A 24,298-nucleotide genomic window follows, 5' to 3' on the forward strand; every position below is an offset into this window, starting at 1 on the left:
CAACTGGGATAGGATCTCATTTTTTTTTTAAATTGGGGGGATATGCCTGAGGATTACACTGATAAAGCTTCTCTAGTTTTGAACTTCAATACAAAAACAAAATATTCTTTGCAGTATATCAGTGGAGAAAAAGTGAAAATTAATAGGCTGTGTCCATTGGAAACACAGGAGGAAGACCAGATATTTATGACGGGAAGTGGAAAAGATGGGGCATTTTCGAATGCAGCAGGCAACTGCAATTGGAAAGACCTACAGCAGGGCTGGAGATGTGGCTCAGCGGTAGCACGCTTGCCTGGCATGTGTGCAGCCCGGGTTCGATCCTCAGCACCACATACAAACAAAGATGTTGTGTCCGCCGAGAACTAAAAAATAAAATATTTTAAAAAAATTCTCTCTCTCTCTCGCTTAAAAAAAAAAAAAAAAAGACCTACAGCAGCTTTCAGAGTTACTAAACTGGGGGAAGGAAAGTGGATTTAGGATCCTGCTTCCTACACGTTTGGAAGAGTGGGGGCGGGCCACCAGCAGGGAGGGGAGGGGAACCTGGGGACAGGAGCTGCCCATTCAACAATGGAAGCCAAGGGACAGGACCCAGGGCCGCCTGCCAGTGGGAACTGGGCCTCATGCTCCGCAGCTGACCTCAGGGACTGGATACCCAGCCCAATCCTAGGGGCCAGAGAGCAGAAGCGCAGGGCCATCCACCTTGGAGGACTAGGCTGCACCCTCTGCACCAACGTTGGGCACCCAACACCCAGTTCACCCCGCGGGACCAGTGGAAGAGGCTTAGGGTCACCCACCAGCGAGGTGACTTCAAGATTCTACCATCCAGCCCAACGCCCAGGACCAGGGGACAGAGACCCAGGGCAACCTCCAGAGGTGACTCCGCCAGGCTCTGCCCCTCACCCCTTTGTGGGGGCCCCAAGGCAGGTGCTGACCATGTCCCTTCAGCCCTCCTTACATACTCACCATTTTTGTCTTTCTAGAGGACACGGTGTTTTCTCAAGGACCTCAAGGCACCAGAGATAGAGAGAGATAGAAGGAAGCACAGGCTGCTTAGAATCATCTAGACATTTTGGCAGAGCTCGTGGGGCCTGGAAAGGGAGGAGCAGAGTTGGTGAGGAAGAAAAGCCCGTGAAATTTCCAAAGCCCACCCTTCCCCTCTGGTCTGGATCTGATTGGACAGTTCCACCCAAGAATCCCTCCAATCAGGCCTCTGCATTGTGATTGACAGCTAAGGTTATCCAATCAGTAACCAAAATTGCCTAGAGTGGCAGATCCTTGGCCCCAGCCCTTTTCAGGTGGAGCTTCTTTCCTGGGCTGGGAACTAATCCAGGTGGGAAGCCTTTGCTTGAACTTGGTACAAAGGGTAACATCTGGGATTGAGCTCTGGCTGAGGGAGACTGCTTTCCAGGCACGGGTGATGCCCTGGGTTTTAACCTCACCACAGAAGCAAACAACATTTAAAATAAAATACAAAAATTGGTTACTTAAGGAGTCTAAGGCAGGAGGAGCCCAAGGTCAGGTGAAAATCAACAAATGATAATGCTGTTTACGATGAGGAGTCCTTGTTCTCAAATCCTGCAGTATAACAGCAGAGAAGCAGGTGGAGAGTGGAAAGTGGAAGGTTTAATAAGAGAAAGCACAAAAGACTCCCCCCACCCCAGGAAGAAGGGGACCCAAAAGGCAGAATCCCTGGAAGGGGGAGGTCTTCTCCCTCTTAAACCTAAGGTCTTCTTTTGTCCTCCCACATTCCTGTCCTTTATTTTCCTTTATTGTGCAGGTGATTGGGCATGAGGGTGGAAGGCCAAAGGGAGGGAATTGGGTGGACTTATGGGATGGGGAGCCGAAACCTGGGCAGAAACAGCCTAGGGTGGTTTGATTAGCATCTCCCTATTTTACTGGGAGCTACTTCTATCCCTCAGGGGACAGTCTGCAACTTGCCAGACTCACTCAACTTTGGTTCCTTGATCAGACCTGACTCCCTTTACCTGTCTGTACTGACTGCCTGTCTACTTCTGGCTTCAGTATCTGCCCCTTCCCAGAAAGTGAATACAACTTTATTTTTACTCTTAGCTTGAATTGGTGAAGTCTTTCACATCTTGTGTCCTGGCCCAAATTCAGTCTACCTACCAACATTGCCAATGACCATGGGGAGGGGGGATTATATATAAACAGTCATGTTTCCTCAAGTGTGGAATAGTGGCCACATACCTGTCTAGGGCTGAGAACTCATCTATAGGTGCTCTCCCCCCACCCCCTGCTGGGCATTGAATCCATGGCAGGGGTACAGAATCCCTGAGATCCATCCCCAGCCCTTTTTCTATTGTGGTACAAAGAAGTGGGTGGGAGCATAAATATAGTGGGTTTGAGAATAAAACTCTGAAACCCTGCCTAATTCCTTCTTAAGATTGGGATCCATTGCATCCAAAACTCATGAAAACTAATTTTTGTTTTCGTATAAATTACTGCAATCTTTAAACTTGCTTGGAATGCCTGCCCATGCCTTGAACTCACCCATACTTGGCCCCCCCTGACCAGATAACAACCTCTCTGAAACCTCAGTGGTACCTCATACATTCTGATGTTGGGATCTGAATTTATTCCCTACCTTGAAATGTTAAGCCATGTAGTTCATTAACCTACTACCTGCCGTTGTATTATGCTTGTCCAAATCCTGGTATCTGTAAGTTCTCAAGACACCCCTCTTTGCAAACTTTTGTGCTATAAAAATGTGTTCCATGGGCTGGTGATGTGGCTCCAGCGGTAGCGCGCTCGCCTGGCATGCATGCGGCCCAGGTTCGATCCTCAGCACCACATACCAACAAAGATGTTGTTTCCACCGAGAACTAAAAAATAAGTATTAAAAAATACAAAAAAAAATGTGTTCCAAGGGCTGGGCATGTGGCTCATGCAGTACCTCGCTCACCTGGTGTGCTTGAGGCATGGGTACGATGCTCAGCACCACATACAAAAAAAAAAATGTTGTGTCTGCCCAAAATGAAAAATAAATATTAAAAAATTCTCTCTGTCTCTCTCACTCTCTCCCCCTCTCTCTAAAAAAAGGAGTTGTTTGATTTAAAGCAAATGTGTTCTGAGAGTGCTGGAGTATCTTTAGCCTGGGGTTTGAGGACAGACAGACATGGCCAGCTCCTGGGTACATAAATAAAATTTTGATTTAGTTTGATTCAAAATTGGAGTCTGTGTTCATTTCCTTGTGTTGTGGTTTAACAGTGCCAGGTCTCTAACAAGGCCATCTTTGGTTTTGGCCAAGGGAGCATATTTTTTACACATCATGACACATCTTTAAGCCAATACATTAAAAAACTGAAAAAAATCATTGAATAAATTCTTTCTTAGAAAACAACAATAACAACGACAAAACTTGAGCAGTATCCTGGGAGAGTGGTACAAACCATGCCATGAGGGTCAAAAATTCTAGCCCAACCTCTGAAATGTAGCCTCACTCTCTCTCAAAATACAACTTAAAAGGGGCAGGGCATGTAGCTCAGTGTGACAGCAACCCTGGGCTTAATGGCCAGTTTAAAAACAATAACATCCTGAAGAGGAATAGAGGGGAAAAAGACATAAGAAAAGAGAAGAGTGTAAAAGGGCAGACATCAATCGAACTACATCAACAGTGACATTATATGGCAATTGACTGAACAATCCTCTCCTAAGGTACAGATCAGCAGACAGAATGAAAACAAGCTCCAATTCTGTGCTATGTGCAGGGGTCACTGCTGGGATACAAATGGATAAAGAGTTTGAAAATAAGAGGATGTCAGTTCTACAACATGAAAACAGACACCATGAGTCAGCTCTCCTGTAGTACCTTTTCAAAATCAGGCAAAATGTTTCAAAGCCACAATTAATTGAGACAGAACAGCTGTGAGACATGGACACATGAAGTTAAGGTGTTTCTGAATGCTCCATCCTCTTTCCCAATGCCAATCCAATAATAAGGACACAGCTGTGAGTTTACAGGAAAAAAAATGGTTTGCTAGCAGAGGAGCAGCACAATGACTACTGTCCAGAGACCAAGATTCTGCCAATCAGAAGAAAGAGTTGGCTTTTTGGGGGGGAGGGAGATGGGGGTGCCAGAGATTGAACCAGGTGCACTCAATCAGTGAGCCACATCCAGAGCCTCATTTTGTATTTTATTTGGAGCCAGGGTCTCTCTGAGTTTCTTAGCAGCTCAACTTTGCTGGGGCTGGCTGTACACTCTTGATCCTCCTGACTCAGCCTCCCTAGAGGCTGGGATTGAGGCATCACCACCACACCTGGCACTAAAGAAAAATATTTCATTAATGAGATGGAAAGTCCTTAGTTTGATGTCAATTAGAGATTACAATTTGGTTATTCTGGGTTTGTTTGGGTTTGCTATTGCAGAAACCCAAAGCACATTCCAGGAGACACAAAAGCCTGTGGAGTCCACACAATGTTAGGTGATCCAACCTTGTGGCCTCCCTGGGACACAAAGGCAACCTGTCAGCTCCTTTCACATTCTTACCAATATGAACCATTTCAGGGTGGGCTGAAAATGCAAGCTGACTTTGGCATTGAAAGGGGACCTCATGTCTAACAGAACAGTCATGTGCCATGAGGACAATAGGCAGTGAACCAATGACAGAATGACAGACATGCCATTTTGCTCTCATGTGAAGGCTGAGTTCTGGAGGCTGCTCCTGTCAAAGGCAGATCTTAAAGTGGGGATCAGGTCCCAGGCCACGTGGGTTGCAGATGTGATCTGGGGTTCTGCACAGACCTCTCCAGCAGCCATTTCCAGGACAGTGACAATCCCAGGCCTGCCTAAGTCCCTCATCCCCATGTTTCATCAGGCCTTGGGACCCAGAACAAGAAATATGGTGAGAAGTGGACCCAACTCTGCCCCCGATTTCAGTTCTCTCTACTTGGGTGCATACAGCCTTGAGCTCTGGGCATTTCAAAGAATCGAGTAGGAACATGAGACCCAGAGATGTGTCAAACAGCCCTGAGGGATGACCAGCTTTCCCATGGTCAGGACAGCCACAAAGGGCTTGGGGTTGAGGTGGGGCTGTCCTCTGGCAGCAGGGGCAGCACAACAGTGGAGACACAAGGGTTTCCCTGGAGGGGGATTTGGAGTGAAAGGAGTGGACTGAGACTCAGCCCACTGCCAGCCCATCCATACTAGATGCCTGGCTAGAAAAACACCCGATGAAAGCTCTCAGCCCCATTTTTCTGGCATTAATGTGAAAATTAAAGATACTGGGTGTGGGAGTTCTGCCTTGTTCTGGGGAAAGCTCAGGCTACATGTGGGTTCCAGGAGTCATACAGCTGGACAGGGGTCCTGGCTCCATCCCTGCTCCCTGTGATGGGTGTGTCTCTCCAGAGGCCTGGTTTCCTTCTGGTGAAGGGGGTCAGAGGAGGAGGTGGCCACATACGTGTTGACATGCTGCTCTGTCTGAGGACACCAAAACTATGCTCTGCCCAGGGTTGTCTCCCACCTTGGCCTTGGTCAGAGAGGCTTGGATGGCTTCAGTCTCAGGCCTCCTGGTTTCCAAGTTAAATGATTTGTGGCCTCTTCCCCTTGCATGCTGGTGATGCTTGGGACCTTCTTCCACATGACAGGGACATGTGGTCACTGTTGAATGATGACAGCTGGAGCACAATGAGGCATGGGGGTGAGGAGACTGGCCAATGATTCTGAGGATGGCCCTGTGAACACCCAGCCTCCCTTGCAGTCTCCTTGTTAAGGTCGGTTGAGCGTGGGAGGAAGAGACCACCAAGAGACTGTCTCATGCAACAGCAGAGGGTTTCTTGGGGGTCCAACATGCTGGGGCTCAGAGCTCACTTGAGAGGAGCTGAGAGCCGGAGAACAACTTAAGCAGAGCTTATATACATTGTTTGAACTGGGGAGTTCATGTGTAGGTCAGGGAATGCAGGAGGGGTTGTTTGTACAGAGCAACCAGATGGTCAGGAGACATTTCTCAACATACATTTAACGGTTTTTCCAGGAATTGTTTTGACACCTACATAGATTTCAAGTTTCAGGAAAACAGAACTTAAACTCAATCAAGAAAACAAAACTTAACCTTTACATTCTGAACCTTTCATCCTGGCCTGCAGGTCAAAGCCCTGTCAGTGGAAGAAGCTCCTCACACAAGGTCAGGTGCACCCTCTTCCTCAGCAGCAGGTGAAGCTGGGGCCTAAGGAGCACCTGTGAGTCCCTCCAGCTCTGATGAGATGGGAACCTGGTAGCCTTTTCTTGGGATCAAAGGAAGGTTATGAAAAGAGCACATGTCCCCATCCCTCATCCCTGACAGCCCTTTCCCAGATCCTCTCATTCTCATGAGCCAGGGAAACCTTTAATTTTCATAACTAGTTGATGCTGTAGTTGGACATGATAGAAAATGTGTCTCCACAGCTTTGGGGTTGTTCACTTTAATCCTTTAGCCTGAGCAGAAACAGCCCTCTCCCCAGCATATACTGCAGAATGACACCTGATGGCAGGCTGCAGCTGCATCAATGATGTAGGGCACATGAAGCCAGACACCCAAGGATATTCCACAATTAGATTTATTAGCTGCAGGGTTATGAGGTGTATCACCTAAAAGTTTTTGGTTCACTGCTTGTAATTTCATTGATCTTCATTGACACCCAGTGGAACAGGGATAGAGGTTTATATTTTCTGTAGGTGTATACCTGAAGAATATTTTTATTTTAGTTCACAGAAAGTACTTTGTGTACCAATTCTAAGATTAATCAGAGGTCTTCCAAGCTTTACCACAAAAGCAGAAGTCTGTGTTATAATCCACATTGAGATCTTTGCAAAATCTGCTCCTGCCATTTTGTTGAAAGAAAATTATGGTGAAGGTCTCTTGAGAAGCTAATTTAATATTCTTTTGTGGAGAAAGGAGTGCCACTATATTAGCACATCAGACTGGGACACTCCTTACCAAGCCTTTCATCATGTAGAGTGCATTAAGTAGGTTTTCTGAACCTTTTTTTTTAAAGAGAGACTGAGAGAGGAGAGAGAGAGAGAGAATTTCTAATATTTATTTTTTAGTTCTCGGCGGACACATCTTTGTTGGTATGTGGTGCTGAGGATCGAACCCGGGCCGCACGCATGCCAGGCGAGCGCGCTACCGCTTGAGCCACATCCCCAGCCCAGTTTTCTTAACCTTAAACCTAAAACCATCACACAATATTCCCAGGGCTACAGAGCTACTCTAAACACAGAGAGAAATCAAGCCTGAGTTTTCTAGAATATTCCACCTAAGTATTATTCATGGGGAGAAAAGCTAAGTTGGATGTAGTTTTTTTAAAAAAATTCACTGGTATAAAAGACCTTTAAGAAGCAAGAGACCATCTGCCATTGTGGAGGAAACACCTGCAGAGCTGCATCTGCTGATGTGGTCATCAGTGGGGTCCACACACACAGCACAGGCAAACTCATCGCCTGAGCTATGGGAGTGCTCAGTGCAAGAATGCCTGCCTAGCATGCACAAGGCAGAATTTGGTCCCCTGAATTGGGGAAAGAATAGAGAAAGCAACTCAAGCATAGGGCAAAACATATTTTGAGAAAGTGCCTCTCCAAATAATATACACAAATGACATTATGTTATAATGCTCTTTAATGTGCTTACATACAGCACAATGCATGACACTTAGAACAAGCACAAGGGACAAGAGTGGGGTCCCAGAGTCATCCACAGGTGAATAAGCAATCAAGGACAAGAAAGAGCCCAGCTTCAGGTTACACAGACACATCCCTATGGTCCTAGCTGCCAGCCTCACTCCATCTCAAAAAACAACAATTAAAAGGACTGTGGAGAAACTCAGTGGTGGAGCACTCCTGGGTGAAATGTGAACAAAGAGAGAAAACAGAAGTTCAGAAGAGACATTTCACCAATCTGTACCAAAGCCTGGAGTGGAGATGCCTAAATTAACATACAGAATATGTAATGAAACATTAGACACAAAAGATTTAAAATACAGGAAAATCTAATCTAAAAACAAGAGAGATTTAACCGAGAAAAACATGTTGCTTTCACATCTTCATGCTGATGCAATGCTCCCCTCCAACCCAGGGTGCATTTTTGTTGCCTCTGAATAGATAAACAATGAAATAAAGGCACAAACCTTTTCACACACCTACAGTTTTTTTCTCAAAATGAATACATAAAATGAAAATAAAAATATCCTCAAGTCTGAACAAGTTCAAATGGATCTGAAACAAGCATAGGTCCTACCACATTTCTATATACAGGGCTTTTCTCCAGTGTGGTTTCTTAAATGCTGTTTTATGGGACATGGAAAGTTGAAAGTCTTACTACAATTTTGAAAGACAGAAAAAGGATCTTCCCAGATGTGAATTCTTTGTCTTTGAAGAAAACTCTGAAAGCTGAATACTGCCCCACATGGCTTATCCTCAGCATTTTCTACAGTATGAGTCCTTTCATACAATGGAACAAAACTAGAACAGCTCAACAACTTATATTTCTTTTTTGCATAGGATTTATTCTTTTTATTCCAAAAGAATCTTCTGACGCCTTAGTAAAAGACTGAGAAAACTAGATTTCCCACATTTCTCACACTCACAGGGCTTCTCTCTGTGTTTTCATATATGAGAATAGGGCTGGAGGGGAAGCTGACAGGATGTAGCTTTTCTCTGCTATGTATTCTGGTATGTATTCCAGGGCTTTTCTCTGGTATGTATTCTTGCATGTTTATGAAGCTGATGGGATGGAGCAAAGGTGTTGCCACACTGCTTACATTCAGAGGGTTTGTTTTTCAATGTGAATGAAATGGCTTTGAAGGCAACAGGGAAAATGGAATGATTTGTGATAATTTTATACATTTAACGAGTTACTCAGTTGGAAGTGGTGGTGTATGCCTTTAATTCCTGAGACTTGAGAGGCTGATTCTGAAGGATCAATGTTGGAGGCTAGCCTCAGCAACTTAGGAAGACCCTAAGAAATGCAGCAAGTCCCTATCTCAAAATAAAAAGTAACTGGAATGTAGCTAAGTGGTAGAGCACAACCAGACTAAATCCCCAGTGTCTGTCTCCCTCTCTCTCTCTCTCTCTCACACACACACACACATTTTCAGCAGTGTGAGTCCTTCCTTGTCTTTGAGGATGACATGAAATATTGATTTACCAGGTTTTACATTCAAAGGATTTTTCTCCAGTAACTTCCTACATGTATATGAGTGCAACAGTAGTAACAGAAAAGTTTACCAATTGTTTTCATGCATACTATTTCTCTGCAGTATCTGTACTTGTGTACGTGTGTGAAGCAGACAGGATGTGGCAAAAGCTTTTCCACATTGTTGTTATTCATAGCGCTTTTCTCTGGTATGTATTCTTTCATGTCTGTGAAGCGTAGGGGATGTAGCAAAGGCTTTGCCACACTGCTTACATTCATAGGGCTTCGCTCCAGTATGAGTTTTTTCATGTGAGCGAAGGTTAGAGGACTGAGTGAAGGCTTTCCCACACTGCTTACATTCATAGGGCTTCTCTCCAGTATGAGTTTTTTCATGTGAGCGAAGGTTAGAGGAGTGAGTGAAGGCTTTGCCACACTGCTTACAATCATAGGGCTTCTCTCCAGTATGAGTTTTTTCATGTGAGTGAAGGTTAGAGGACTGAGTGAAGGCTTTCCCACACTGCTTACATTCATAGGGCTTCTCTCCAGTATGAGTCCGTTCATGTTTCTGAAGGCAGGAGGCATTAGTAAAGGCTTTTCCACACTGTTGACATTCATAGGGCTTTTCTCTGGTATGTATTCTTCCATGTATATGAAGCTGATGGGATGTAGCAAAGGCTTTTCCACACTGCTTACATTCATAGGGTTTCTCTCCAGTATGAATTTTTTCATGTGAGTGAAGGACAGAGGACTGAGTGAAGGCTTTCCCACACTGCTTACATTCATAGGGCTTCTCTCCAGTATGCATTCTCTGATGTATTCTAAGTAAACTGGGAAAAGCAAAGTCTTTCCCACATACCTTACATTTGAAACCTTTATTCCCCATGTGTGTGATCCTGTGCCTTTGAAGACTTGTGTATGAAATACAGGTCTGACCACCTCGTTTACATTCATACACTTTCTCTCCAGCATGAGTTCTTTCATGTCTTCTTAATACAGAGGAGAAACAAAAGGCTTTCCCACATACCTCACATTGAAAACGTGTACGTTCACTGCGTGTTCTCATGTGTCTTGGAACACCCGTGGGAGAAGACGAGGCTTCACCACATTGCTGATATTCATAGGGTTGCCACCCAGTATGAGTATCTCCATGCCTTTGAATGTCACTGGAATGATGGATGACTTTCCCACTTACTGTACATCCATAAGGTCCATCTCCAGTTTCTATTAACATATGTGTGTGAACATTTTTGGGAGAAACCAGAGATTTCTTATATTGTTTAAATTCAGATGGCTTCTCTTCACATTCCTCATGGTTGTAGTATTTGTGTCCAGAGAGAGATGTGATCTGCCTATGAAGGAATGAAGGTCATATGAAGTCTTTTGCACACATAATCAAGTGACATGGATTTACTCTATTAAAATTTTTCTTTGTTCAATTAAGAATTGGAATCAATTTGAAGGTTTTCCCACACTATTTTGTGCCTTTGAGTTTACCATATGACTTCTTTAAAGAACAAGTGACCAGCACATAATCAATGCTTGATTCATTCACAATTTTCTATGTATTGATAGATCTTTACATTACTACCAACATCAGGTAAAGACTAGGTTTTCTGACTTGTTCAACTTGCCTAAAAATAAGGAGATTTAAAGCAAACAATCCTTTTCAACATAGCTTTTCTATGGCTATTATCCAAATAGTGATATCCACATATGCAATTTCATATACTTTTTGCATGTCAAATACTTTGAAAAGACAGAATATCTGTTACAGCTAAGTATATATTTCAGGTAAAAAGCACTATAAGAATAAATACTTCTCAATTTATGCATACTTCTCTCGTTGGTTTGCTTTGAATATTACATGACTGTTCTCAGACCCCCTCATGGACTCCTCTTGTGAGGACACTTACCTTACATTGCTCCCAGAGTTTTCAGTATGAACTTCAGTGGTCTTGTCTTGCCAATTGTTTCCTAAAATGAGAGAACGGAACAATCTTTATGAATAATCAGGAGCTAACAATGCTTTGCCAAATGATACATGTTATTTATGCTGCAATAATTCACCAACTGATTCCCTTTTCACCTTCTACATAAATGACCAAAATAAACATGAGTTCTCTATTTGATTAACTTTAAAAACATCATTATTACCTATAGAAGACAGGTTTCTGAGGACTTCCAGCATCACATCTCTGTAAAGGTTCTTCTGGGAAGGATTCAGCAAAGCCCACTCCTCCTGGGTGAAGTTCACAGCCACATCCTCCAAGGTCACTGAGATCTAAAATATCCCACCAAATGTATAGTGGAGGCCAGGAGAGATTGACAGCATGAGAAATCTACACTCAACATGCATGATGTTCACATGATTCCAGGAGGAACCCTAAGGTAAAGGATGAACTTTGGCTTATCATAACATGTTGCTTCATCCATTCTCTTGGTCAAATGTTCAACACTGGTTTAGTAACTAACAAACACCCTACACCAATGCAATATGTTGAAAATAGTGGAGACTATCAGCTGGAGAGAAGGGGTATTCCATACTATGAGTAATGACACATTTAATTGTCACCCTGATTGGATTAAAAGATACTGATAATTAATGAGATTTTGCATGTGTCCATGAGGGTATGTCTACAAATGATTGGCATGCGGGATAGTGAGCCAAACTGGCAAACCTTTTTAAGGTGCGCAGCACCATCCAATAGGACTGTGTCTTGGGTGGAACAAAAGTTGAAAGAAGAAGGAAGCAGCAGCAGAGCAAGCTCCTTTCTTCTCAGTGGGTTTTTGTTTGCTAAGCAATGGCCTGAGGGTATCAGACTCTGCCTTGTTCACTCTCCCAAAGTGGACTCTGCCAGTGATTCTCCAGGGAGTTTCCAGAACCTTTGGTCTGGACTAGGGCAGCACCACTGATCCCTCTTGTTCTGAGGCTTCAGCCTCTTGGACTCTGCAGCTACTACTTCTCAAGCTCTCCAGCTGCAGATGGCCACTGTGGACATCCAGCTTCAGGTCAAGTACGCCAATCCAATAAGTCCCCTTTTATAATCAAACTTCCTCTTGATGCTGTTCCTCTAGAGAACACTGACTAATAAACTATGTAAGCCACAAATTCCTCTGAAAAACAAAGTCTAACTAATAAACTAAATAAACTACCAAGCCATGAAGTTTTACAAATATATAAGAAATAATAGTATATGCTAAATACCATTTTTATAATAATGCAAGAATAAAGCAAAGAGTCATACGTACAAATTTCAAAACTATGGACAAAAGCAAAGAAACTGATTTTCAATACTATTTCCATCTGGAAATAAATTGGATGATAAGTCTTCAAAAGTCATTCCAGGGGCTGGGGTTGTGGCTCAGTGGTAGAGCACTCGACTCGCACGTGCAAGACCCTGGGTTCAATCCTCAGCACCACATAAAAATGAAGAACTAAAATAAAGGTATTGTGTCCAACTACAAATAAAAAATAAGTTAAAAAAATGTCATTCCAACTGCTGGTGTGGTGGTGTGCACCTGTAATTTCAGCCGCTAGGGAGGTCAAGGCAGGGAAATGGCAAGTTGGAGGCCACTCTCAGCAACTTAGCAAGACCCTCAGAAACTTAGTGAGACTTGTCTTCATCAAAAATTAAAAGGGAGTCTGGGATTGGAGCTGAGTGGCAGAGCACTTGCTAGCATGTTTGAGGTACTGGATATGTTCCTCAGCACCACATAAAAAGTAAACAAACAAAATGAATGTATTTTGTTCATCTACAGCTATATGAAATATAAAAAAAAGAAAAGAAAAAGAAATAATAAATACATAAAAATGGGCTGAGAATGTGCTCAGTGGTCAAGTGCCTGTAGGTTTATTCCCCACTAAAACACCAGAACTCTGCTCACAAATTGAAATTCATTTCTGGAGGAGAACTAAGCATGAGCAAGTCCACGGCATGAATCCCCAGCACTCAATAAGTAAGCAAATAAATAAACAATAGTCTACAATACTAATTCTCTTGGACTGGAGAGTAGCTCTGTAGTAGAAAACTTCCCAAGCATGTATGTGGCCCTCAGATCAATCTGCAGCAGTCCACACACACACACACACACACACACAAACACAGAAAAAACACCTAAAATACACATAATAAGAGATAAAAATGACTATAATACAAAAGGTACACAATTAGAGGCATAAATTACAACAAAATCAATGGAAAGACAACACACTTTCTCACAAAGGAGGTTGAATGTTCCCATAATCTACACTCTCTAAAAAGAACACTGAGCATTTCAGTTAATTCTGTGAAATTTAGGGCATGGTTTTAGGGTAAACTTAAGAAAAACTACATCTAAAATTGAAATAGGAGGGTTGGGATTCTGGCTCAGCAGTAGAGTGCTTACCTAGCACATGAGAGGCCCTATATTTGATCCTCAGCACCACATACAAATAAATAAATAGGTATTGTGTCCAACTATAGCAACAACAAAAAATAGTTTTCAAAAAATTGAAAATAGCAGACTGTATCTAAGACAAGCCAAAATGTTGCAGAGGACAGAGAGAGTAGAGAGAGCATTCATGTTGCTCCCAAATTTCATAAGGTAAAAGGCCAGCTCCCAAAGGGTTGGCCCTAGGAGGAGGCACTTAGGAGGGAACAGGAATCAGGTGACATAGGGGGAGTGCTCTTGAGGGGATCAGCACCCTTATTTAGACACATGTATTTAGACAGTTGTATCGCTCCTTTCCAGAAAAGGAATGTCATTTACTATTTCACTGATATTCAGTGATTAAATGATCATACTTGGATGTTTCAGATATTGTCAAAATTGTCCTTAAAATTTACAATGGAGACGGGTGTGATGGTGCACAGCTGTAACCCCAGCAGTTCAGGAGTCTGAGGCCCTAGGGGATGTAGCAAGAGACTCTGTATCAAAACAAAGAATCTAAAAGGGGCTGGTGGTTAAGCAACTCTGGGTTCCATTTCTGAAACCAAAAAACCAGAGTTAACATGAAGCTGCCAACTCCAGACAACAACAGTGAAAAACTGTCATCCTTTGTCCAATTCATCACCTTGTGAAGGACAGATACTAGTTTTTATGAAATCACATTCATAAATTTATTCACCACTATTTTTGTAGAATTGGACTCAATTTCTGCCGCAATAATGCAAGACAGAGTTTCTCTGTATCTTACCTGGCATTTTGGAATCTAGGATTGGATATCAATTTGAAATCACTGAAAAGACAACATTAAATCTTACAAACATTCTACACATACTCAGGGGTAGCAAAAGGTAAATTAGGTAAGTGGGTGTTTTTTTTTTCCTTAGGTTTGGTATCCCCGAGATTAAACCCAGAGATATTTTACTACTGATCCACATGCCAGTCATTTTTATATTTTATTTTGAGATGCAGTCTCACCAGGTTGCAGAAGGCCTGGATAAGTTGCTAAGGCTGCCCTCAAATTTACAACACTCCTGATTAGCCTCTGGAGCAGGAAGGATCACAGGTGAGCACCACTGCACCTGGCTGTAAGTTGGGATTTTTAACAATGGAAATGCAACTAGACTTTTTAAAATTCACTTCTGTCTTGCCTCTTTAATATTAGTCCATCCCATTTGGCTCTGAATAAATAAACCTGGGCCTCAGATAAGTGAATACAACATTTCAAAGTGATACACAGAAAGCTCTGGTGCTGAGGGAGCACACATGTGTCAGGCTCAAGGGGCAGGGAAGGTCCCTGACAGCTGGGACATGCTCCCTCCTGGTCTTGCCCTCTGAAAGCCTCTGGGATCACCCTCCAAGAACCCTGGACCATGACTCCAGTCTATGAGGCTTTTCAGGTTTGCATAGCTCTGCACGGGGTGGGTGTTCCTTAAGCTCTGGGAGAGGTTTTGCTCCTTCACACTGTGAGAGACTGAAAGTGCAGAAATCACTGCTGACCTGCCCCTCAGCACCAGCATCCACAGCCTGACTGGCCACCTGTCTCCAAAGAATGGGAACAGATCTTGGGGAAAACAAGGTCCCAAGAAGTTAGTTGTCTAGATGAGGCCTGTTCCAGGCGATTCCTTAGGCCCAAGATCTCAGCTGATCCCCCAAGAGGCTGTACCTCACAACTTAGGCTGTCCTCTAAGAGGAGCTGTCCTAGGGCCTGAAATTTCTTGTACCATGCAGGGCGCAAGACAGCTGTGGGCACATGGTGGCAGCCACAGGAAAGGATAGAGACTCAGAACATAGGACTCTCTGAGATGTCAAAAGAAAACCTGGCTGAGAATATCAGATTTTGTGTCTACACTAAGAAAGAGTAAAAAGAACCCAGAAATTTTTCAGGTGTGAAATGAAGTTCTCTATGAACTTGCTCTATATCAATGAGCCTTCAGACCACCTGACTTTGGGCAACTAGACCACCATGAGGTATAAGACAGGGTTCTGTATGGTAGGCAAAAATTACCTTGGGCTCTCTTAACCTCTTTCAAAACCAATTACCATAATTTCTGTATTAGTCCAAATTTCTCCAAACAAATGAACCTCTCAGAATATATTACCAACCTCACTCAACATGTAATTACCATCTTCCAAAGCTAACAATGTAATAAAGGACCTACAGGAGAAATTTCCCCCTTTTGACTCTAGCCACCCATCTGATGATCCTACCAATGCACTTGGTTAATGTATTCATGCATAACTTTCTTTTACAAATGTTCTTGTCAGCCATGCACAGTGGGACACAACTGTAATCTCAACAGCTTGAGAGACTGGGTCAGGAGGACTGCTAAATTCAAAGCCAGCCTCAGCAACTTAGTGAGGCCCTAAGGAACTTAGTGAGATCATGTCTCAAAATAAAATGTAAAGTGGGGCTGGGGTTGTGGCTCAAGCGGTAGCGCGCTCACCTGGCATGCATGCGGCCCGGTTGGATCCTCAGCACCACATACCAACAAAGATGTTGTGTCTGCCGAGAACTAAATATTACATAAATATTAAAAATTCTCTCTCTCACTCACTCTCTCTTAAAAAAAAAACAAAGAAACACAGGAGGAAGACCAGATATTCATGACGGGAAGTGGAAAAGATGGGGCATTTTAGAACACAGGAGGCAACTGCAATTGAAAGACCTACAGCAGCTTTCAGAGGAACTAAACTGGGGGAAGGAAAGTGGATTTGGGATCCTGCTTTCTACACGTTTGGAAGAGTGGGGGCGGGCCACCAGCAGGGAGGGGAGGGGAAGCTGGGGACAGGAGCTGCCCATTCAACAATGGAAGCCAAGGGACAGAGCCCAGGACCACCTGCCAGTGGGAAACTGGGCCTCATGCTCCGCAGCTGACCTCAGGGACTGGATACCCAGCCCAATTCTCGGGGCCAGAGAGCAGAAGCCCAGGGCCATCCGCCATGGAAGACCAGGCTGCACCCTCTGCACCAACCTCGCACACCCAACACCCAGTTCACCCCGCGGGACCAGTGGACAGAGGCTTAGGGTCAGCCGCCAGCGAGGTGACTTCAAGATTCTACCATCCAGCCCAACCCCCAGGAGCAGGGGACAGAGACCCAGGGCAACTTCCAGAGGCGACTCCGCCAGGCTCTGCAGCTCACCCCTTTGCGGGGGCCCCAAGGCAGGTGCTGACCATGTCCCTTCAGCCCTCGTCACATACTCACCATTTTTGTCTTTCTAGAGGACCCGGTGTTCTCTTGAGGACCTCAAGGCACCAGAGATAGAGGGAAGCACAGGCTGCTCAGAATCAACTAGGCCTTTTGGCAGAGCTCCTGGGGCCCGGAAAGGGAGGAGCAGAGTTGGTCCTGAAAAAAAAGCCCGCGAGATTTCCAAAGCCCGCCCTTCCCCTCTTGTCCGGATCTGATTGGTCACATCCACCCCAGCATCCCTAATGGGCCGCCCCTAGTCAGGCCTCTGCATTGTGACTGACAGCTAAGGTTATCCAATCACTAACCAAAACTGGCTAGAGTGGCAGATCCTTGGCCCCAGCCCTTTTCAGGTGGAGCTTCTTTCCTGGGCTGGGAACTAATCCAGGTGGGAAGCCTTTGCTTGAACTTGGTACAAAGGGTAACAAACATCTGGGATTGAGCTCTGGCTGAGGGAGACTGCTTTCCCAGCACGGGTGATGCCCTGGGTTTTAACCTCACCACAGAAAAAAACAACAGTTAAAACATATATACAAAATAGTTACTTAAGGACTCTAAGGCAGGAGGAGCCCAAAATCAGGTGAAAATCAACAAATGATAATGCTGTTTACCATGAGGACTCCTTGTTCCCGAATCCTGCAGTATAACACCAGAGAAGCAGGTGGAGAGTGGAAAGTGGAAGGTTTAATAAGAGAAAGCACAAAAGACTCCCCCCACCCCAGGAAGAAGGGGACCCAAAGGCAGAATCCCTGGAAGGGGGGGGTCTTCTCCCTCTTAAACCTAAGGTCTTCTTTTGTCCTCCCACATTCCTGTCCTTTATTTTCCTTTATTGTGCAGGTGATTGGGCATGAGGGTGGAAGGCCAAAGGGAGGGAACTGGGTGGACTTATGGGATGGGGAGCAAAAACCTGGGCAGGAACAGCGTAGGGTGGTTTGATGAGCATCTCCCTGTTTTACTGGGAGCTACTTCATTAACCCTTATTTAGGACTTGCCCAAGGCCATGGGGACATGAACACTTCACCTCTCAGGTGTTTTTTTTGTTTCCCAGGATCAGATCAGATTGCATTTTTTTATTGGACCTGATATTAGACCCCACTTACCTAGCTACACACACTACAATATTTCAATCTGGCTTCACAAACAGGGAGAGCTTACCTTAAAATAAATTAAAAGGGTTGATGATCTAGCTCAGAGGTCTAGCCCCACAGGGATTATTCAACAGAACCTCAAAGGGGCTGGGGATGTGGCTCACGTGGTAGCCAGCTGGCCTAGAATGCGTGAGGCCTGGGTTCGATCCTCAGCACCACATACCAACAAAGATGTTGTGTCCGCCGAGAACTAAGAAATAATAAATATTAAAAAATTCTCTCTCTCTCTCTCCTCTTTCTAAAAAAAAAAAATCAGAACCTCAAAGAAAAAGATACCTATATACATATATGGTATCAGCTGGTATGACCTCAGGCAACTTAGCAAGAGATAGTCTCAAAATTTTTGAAACAATATTTAAAAATATCATATGTATCATACATATTTGATATGTGAAAATAAATAGAGTTTGACAATTATTTTAGTAATTCTCATCACCTCCGGAGTACTTATCTTTTGAGGAATTAGAGCTAAGAAAGGAAGCAATTGGTGTTGGTGATTTGGCTCAGTGTTCTCTCCCCAGCAGGATGGAGGGGAAGGAGGTGGGGGAGGCAATTCCCTAAGGCAGCAATGCGGGGTTGAAATAAAAGGAGCGCCTTGTGCTTAATGTCCATGTTCTACATTCCACTATTAGGGAGTTGTTGGAAGCCATCTGACTCTGGTGACCCCACACATCAGGTCATCTCTTTACCCCAAATCCAAACTCAAAAATTCATGATGACAAGCAGAAAAGGAACTTTGATCAGTGAAGCTACACCAGGAAGACCAGGGCACCATGTCCTCCGCCCTCTCTTCAGGGCTGTCTAGGACTCTCAGGTTTTATAGAAAGGGCAATCAGTCATAGGCATGTGTGTAGAGGGCACACTGTATGTAGGTTTGGTGTCGTCTGTGGCTTCAGGCATCTGTGTGTGTCATAAAATGTCTGTGAACTCATGGTTATGTGACCCCTTGACACACTTCACCCCACTGCACAGGCTGAACTGAATTGATCTCAGGAAGGGTCCCCTCCCTTTTGTTCGTTCCATGTCAGAGGTTCAGAGGCACCAACATTTTCAAGAAAAGCCACAAGCCACCTGCTCCTGCCTGGTAAGCACCATATCCCTAGATGCTGACCCAGGGCTCTCAGCTTCCTGGGTTTCAACTGATAGTTAAACCAGAAAGAAACAATAACCCTGCTCAGCCCGGCCCATAAAGCCTGCATATGAAACCCCACTTGGGGCCCTTATGGCCTGTGGTGTTGATACCGCTGGTTACTGGGGAGGAGTTCTGCCCCCTCACATGTTGAAGTTTGAATACTAGAGATGCAAGCCCAGGCAAGCACGCAAAGCAGGGTTTATTTTAAAAGAAGTAATATAGACTTCTCCCCAGGATGGAGAGGGGGCCATAGCTGGTACCCTGGTATTCCCAGAAGCAAGGTGTTCAGCCTTTCTATGAGTCCTAGGCTTCCTGTGTTCTCCATGCCTTTCCCCTTATCTTTCTCCTTCCTGCCTTGGTGACTAGGCCCAGGAATGTTTGGTGAGATGGCACAATGGTGACAAACAGGGCGGGCTGAAGGGAGAAGGGCAGGATGTAGCAGCCTAGGACACATTAATAACCTAATAGCTCTCTATAAGGAGGGGCAATTCCTGGGAGAGGCTACCTTAGCAACAGGAAGGAGCAAGGGCAGGTCCATGATAAGGGTAGAGCAAGAGCTCTGAAAGAATTCAAATTTCTATCCCTCAGAGGACAGGGTGCAACTTGCCAGATCCTCTCAACATTGGCGTCCTTGATCAGACCTGACTCCATTTACCTGTCTGTACTGACTGCCTGTCTATTTCTGGCTTCAGTATCTGCCCCTGCCCAGAAAGTGAATACAACTTTATTTTTACTCTTCGCTTTAATTGAAGTCTTTCATATCTTGTGCACTGGCCCAAATTCAGTCTACCTACCAACTTTCCCAATGACCATGGGGAGGGGGATTATATATTAACAGTCATATTCCCTGAAGTGTGGAATAGTGGCCACATACCTGTCTAGGACTGAGAACTCAACTCTAGGTGCTCTCCCCCACTGCTGTGCATTGAATCCAAGGCAGGGGTACGGAATCCCTGAGCTCCATCCCCAGCCCTTTTTCTATTTTGGTACAAAGAAGTGGGTGGGAGCATAAATATAGTGGGTTTGAGAATATAACTCTGAAACCCTGCCTAATTCCTTCTTAAGATTGGGATCCATCTCATCCAAAACTCATGAAAACGAATTTTTGTTTTAGTATAAATTACTGCAATCTTTAAACTTGCTTGGAATGCCTGCCCATGCCTTGAAGTCACCCATATTTGGCTCCCCCTGACCAGATAACAACCCTCTCGGAAACCTCAGTGGTACCTCATAAATTCTGATGTTGAGATCTGAACTTTTTCCCTACCTTGGAATGTTAAGGCATGTAGTTTATTAACCTACTACCTGCCTTTGTATTAGGCTTTTCCAAATCCTGGTATCTGGAAGTTCTCAAGACACCCCCCTTTGCAAACTTTTGTGCTATAAAAATGTGTTCTGAGGGCTGGGGATGTGGCTCATGCAGTAGCTCGCTCACCTGGCGTGCCTGAGGCACAGGTATGATGCTCAGCACCACATACAAAAAACAAAATGTTGTGTCTGCCCAAAATGAAAAATAAATATTAAAATATTCTCTCTGTCTCTCTCTCCCTCTCTCTAAAAAAAGAGTTGTTGTTTGATTTAAAACAAATGTGTTCTGAAAGAGCTGGAGTATCTTTAGCCTGGGGTTTGAGGACAGACAGACATGGCCAGCTCCTGGGGTACATAAATAAAATTTTGATTTAGGTTGATTCAAAATTGGAGTCTGTGTTCTTTTCCTTGTGTTGTGGTTTAACAGTGCCAGGTCTCTAACAAGGCCATCTTTGGTTTTGGCCAAGGGAGCATATTTTTTACACATGATGACACATCTTTAAGCCAATACATTAAAAAACTGAATCACTGAATAAATCGTTCAATAAATTCTTTCTTAGAAAAACAACAATAACAATGACAAAACTGGAGCAGTATCCTGGGATAGTGGTACAAACCATGCCATTAGGGTCAAAAATTCTAGCCCAACCTCTGAAATGTAGCCTCACTCTCTCTCAAAATACAACTTAAAAGGGCAGGGCATGTAGTTCAGTGTTACAGCAACCCTGGGTTTAATGGCCAGTTTAAAAACAATAACATCCTGAAGAGGAATAGATGGGGAAAAGACATAATAGAAGAGTGTAAAAGGGCAGACATCAATCGAACTACATCAACAGTGACAATATATGGCAATTGACTGAACAATCCTATCCTAAGGTAGAGATCAACAGACAGAATGAAAACAAGGTCCAATTCTCTGCTATGTGCAGGGGTCACTGCTGGGATACAAATGGATAAAGAGTTTGAAAATAAGAGGATGTGAGTCCTACACCATGAAAACAGACACCATGAGTCAGCTCTCTTGTACTACCTTTCCAAATTCAGGCAAAATGTTTCAAAACCACAATTAATTGAGACTGAACAGCTGTGAGACATGGACACATGAAGTTAAGGTGTTCCTGAAGGCTCCATCCTCTTTCCCAATGTCAATCCAATAAGGACACAGCTGTGAGTTTACAGGGAAAAAAATGGTTTGCTGGCAAGGGAGCAGAACAATGAACTCTCCAGAGACCACGATTCTGCAAATCAGAAGAAACACTTGGCTTTTTTGGGGGAAGACAGATGGGGGTGCCAGGAATTGAACCAGGTGCACTCAATTGCTGAGGGCCATTGCCAAGTAGGAATGACACATTGAAATTTCCTTGCCAGCGTACCCCATGTTAAATGGACTTGCCTTGGACATTGCATGTGTCTTTGAGAAAGGTGACCCTGCTCAAGGACCAGGGTGGATCCAGGATTAGGGTGTATCCTGCAGGTTTTGGGAAGTATCCGGGTTTAAGACAATTCGGGTTTAGGGCGTTCCCAGTTTAAGACAAGTTTAGGGCGTTCCCGGTTTAAGATAATCCGGGTTTAGGGAAGTTGGAGGTTGAAGATTATTGCTGCTGGGAATAGGGCGTTCCTGCTGCCTGAGTTCCCGCTGAGTTCTCCGGGAATTGAGAAGGTATTTTTGGGACGTGAATTGTGCAGGCAGAATGAGATTTTCCCCAGAATGTGTTTGTAGAGGCCGGTGTGAGTGCGGGAATAAAGAATTGCTGTTTGAATCTACAAGTGTGTGGTGGCTCGTGATTCTTGTGCCAAGCCCAGACATTGGCATCTGGTGGCCCGTACGGGGAACGTCTAAAACTTGGAGGTAAGTGAAATTGCTCGCCCGTGAGGGAAGGCGAGAGAATGGGTGACCATTTCAAAAAACAATGGGTTCTTTTCTTTTTTTTAAAGAGAGAGTGAGAGAGAGAGAGAGAGAGAGAGAGAGAGAGAGAGAGAGAGAGAGAGAGAGAGAATTTTTAATATTTATTTCTTAGTTCTCGGCGGACACAACATCTTTGTTGGTATGTGGTGCTGAGTATCGAACCCGGGCCGCACGCATGCCAGATGAGCGTGCTACCGCTTGAGCCACATTCCCAGACCTACCTCAACCTCCTTAAGTAACTTTTTTTAATTGCTCTTTGTTTCTGTGGTGGAGTTATGGCTGAGGCCGTGGCACACTCACCTGGCATGTGTGCGGCCCGGGTTCGATCCTCAGCACCACATACAAACAAAGATGTTGTGTCAGCCGAAAAATAAATATTGAAATTCTCTCCCCTCTCTCTAAAAAGAAAGAAAGAAAAAAATAAATCTTGCAAGAGGAGTTTGGGAAGGGCACCCCCTCCCAGGCTCCTTCGGGATCACACAGCTGCCCTGCTCGCAGCATCCATGTTAACCTTGGACTGTGTCACTTGAGCAGGGAGTAGAGAAGGGACCTCAGATTCCTCAGGCTTCAGAGGTGCTGGGTGTTTGCACAGAGCATGTGGATAACCTCGGGAAAACAGGGGAGATAAAATAACACAGCCAGACTCAGTGAGACCCATTCTGTGGGAGGCCAAACTAGCATGTGACTCTATCTGTCTCCCTTTCAGATTGGTGTGGCATCATCATTATTCACTCTGTCATCAGGTTGCCTAAGTAACCCAGATGATAGCCCCAATCTTTGGGGTCCTGTGACTGTGTCATCTTGTATAGGCGAGCCCTCCTACATCCCTGTGGGTCCAGCTATGCTCACCTGTCCCTTTGTGATATGACTTTTTTGTTTTTAAAGAGAGAGGAGAAGCAGGGGGGGGGAGAGGGAGAGAGAGAGAGAGAGAGAGAGAGAGAGAGAGAGAGAGAGAGAGAATTTATTTATTTATTTATTTTAGTTCTCAGGGGACACAACATCTTTGTTTGTATGTGGGGCTGAGGATCGAACCCGGGCCGCACGCATGCCAGGCGAGTGCGCTACCGCTTGAGCCACATCCCCAGCCCCTGTGATATGACTTTTGTGTGTCCCCTTCTCTTGCTCTGCCCTTGGGTGTGGCCTTCCTAGATGTCAGTCAACCTGAAAAAATTAACAATTAGCATTTTTAAAACCATTCTTAGGAAACACCATAAAGAGTAGCAGAAATATCTGAGGGGTTCACAATTCGGAATTCAATTTGAATTTGTCAATCATTTTATTACAGATACACTAGAGTTTCTTTTATACTCTGGATACTAGGAAATAATTAAATATGTAATGTGAAATGTTTTCTCCTGCTCAGCAACTTGCTGTGTTTTTTTTAAATATTTTCACATGTATAATCTTTTTAACAGCCACAACAATGTTTATACCAGATCAATATACTAGACTAGGGACCAACCTAGGTGTCCCTCCAAAGATCAATGGATAAAGAAAATGTGGTATATATAATTAATGGAATATCAGTCAGGTTGAAACTAGACTAAAATTATGGCGTTTGCTAGTAAACGGTTGGAGTTGGAGAATATCATGCTAAGTGAAATAAGACAATCCCACAACACCAAAGAGCAATGTTTTCTCTAATATGCAGATGCTAATTCAGGAGTGATGGGGCACTAGGGCAGAATAGTTTTACCTTAGATTAGGTTGAGGGAAGTGATGGGAGGAAGCGGAGAGGGATATGGGGACAGGAAAGATAGTAGTAGAATGAAACAGACATCATTACTATATTATATATTTGATTACGTGACTAATATGATTCTGCAACATGTACACACAGAAAAAAGAGAACAATATCCCATCCACGTATGATATATCAAACTTCATATATGCACTCTAATGTCATGTACAACTAATTAAACAAATAAAAAATTATAATTTTTTTCACAAAAACTTGTATGTATAATTATAATAACTATAATAATGTATTAATTATATTTTGATGTACACATACATTTTGGGATGGTTAAATAGAGAAACTGTTCTCATGTTCTTTTAAAAATTG

General features: G+C 43.9%; 1 long non-coding RNA gene across 2 annotated transcripts; it reads right to left on the reverse strand.

The window, feature by feature from the left end:
- Positions 1–3,977: 3,977 nt before the first annotated feature.
- LOC308639075 lies at positions 3,978–23,110 on the reverse strand. 2 transcript variants are annotated; one of them, XR_014019976.1, is made up of 4 exons: positions 23,083–23,110; positions 22,534–22,631; positions 5,481–5,634; positions 3,978–4,277 (listed from the first exon to the last, which is right to left on the reverse strand). It is a non-coding gene; the product is annotated as an uncharacterized lncRNA (long non-coding RNA). The 2 variants fall into 2 exon arrangements; XR_014019977.1 differs by having other exon boundaries at positions 22,745–23,104.
- Between the last annotated feature and the right edge of the window lie 1,188 nt (positions 23,111–24,298).

This window comes from Spermophilus citellus (assembly GCF_964194105.1).
Source record: "Spermophilus citellus genome assembly, chromosome: X".
Lineage (NCBI taxonomy): Eukaryota > Metazoa > Chordata > Mammalia > Rodentia > Sciuridae > Spermophilus > Spermophilus citellus.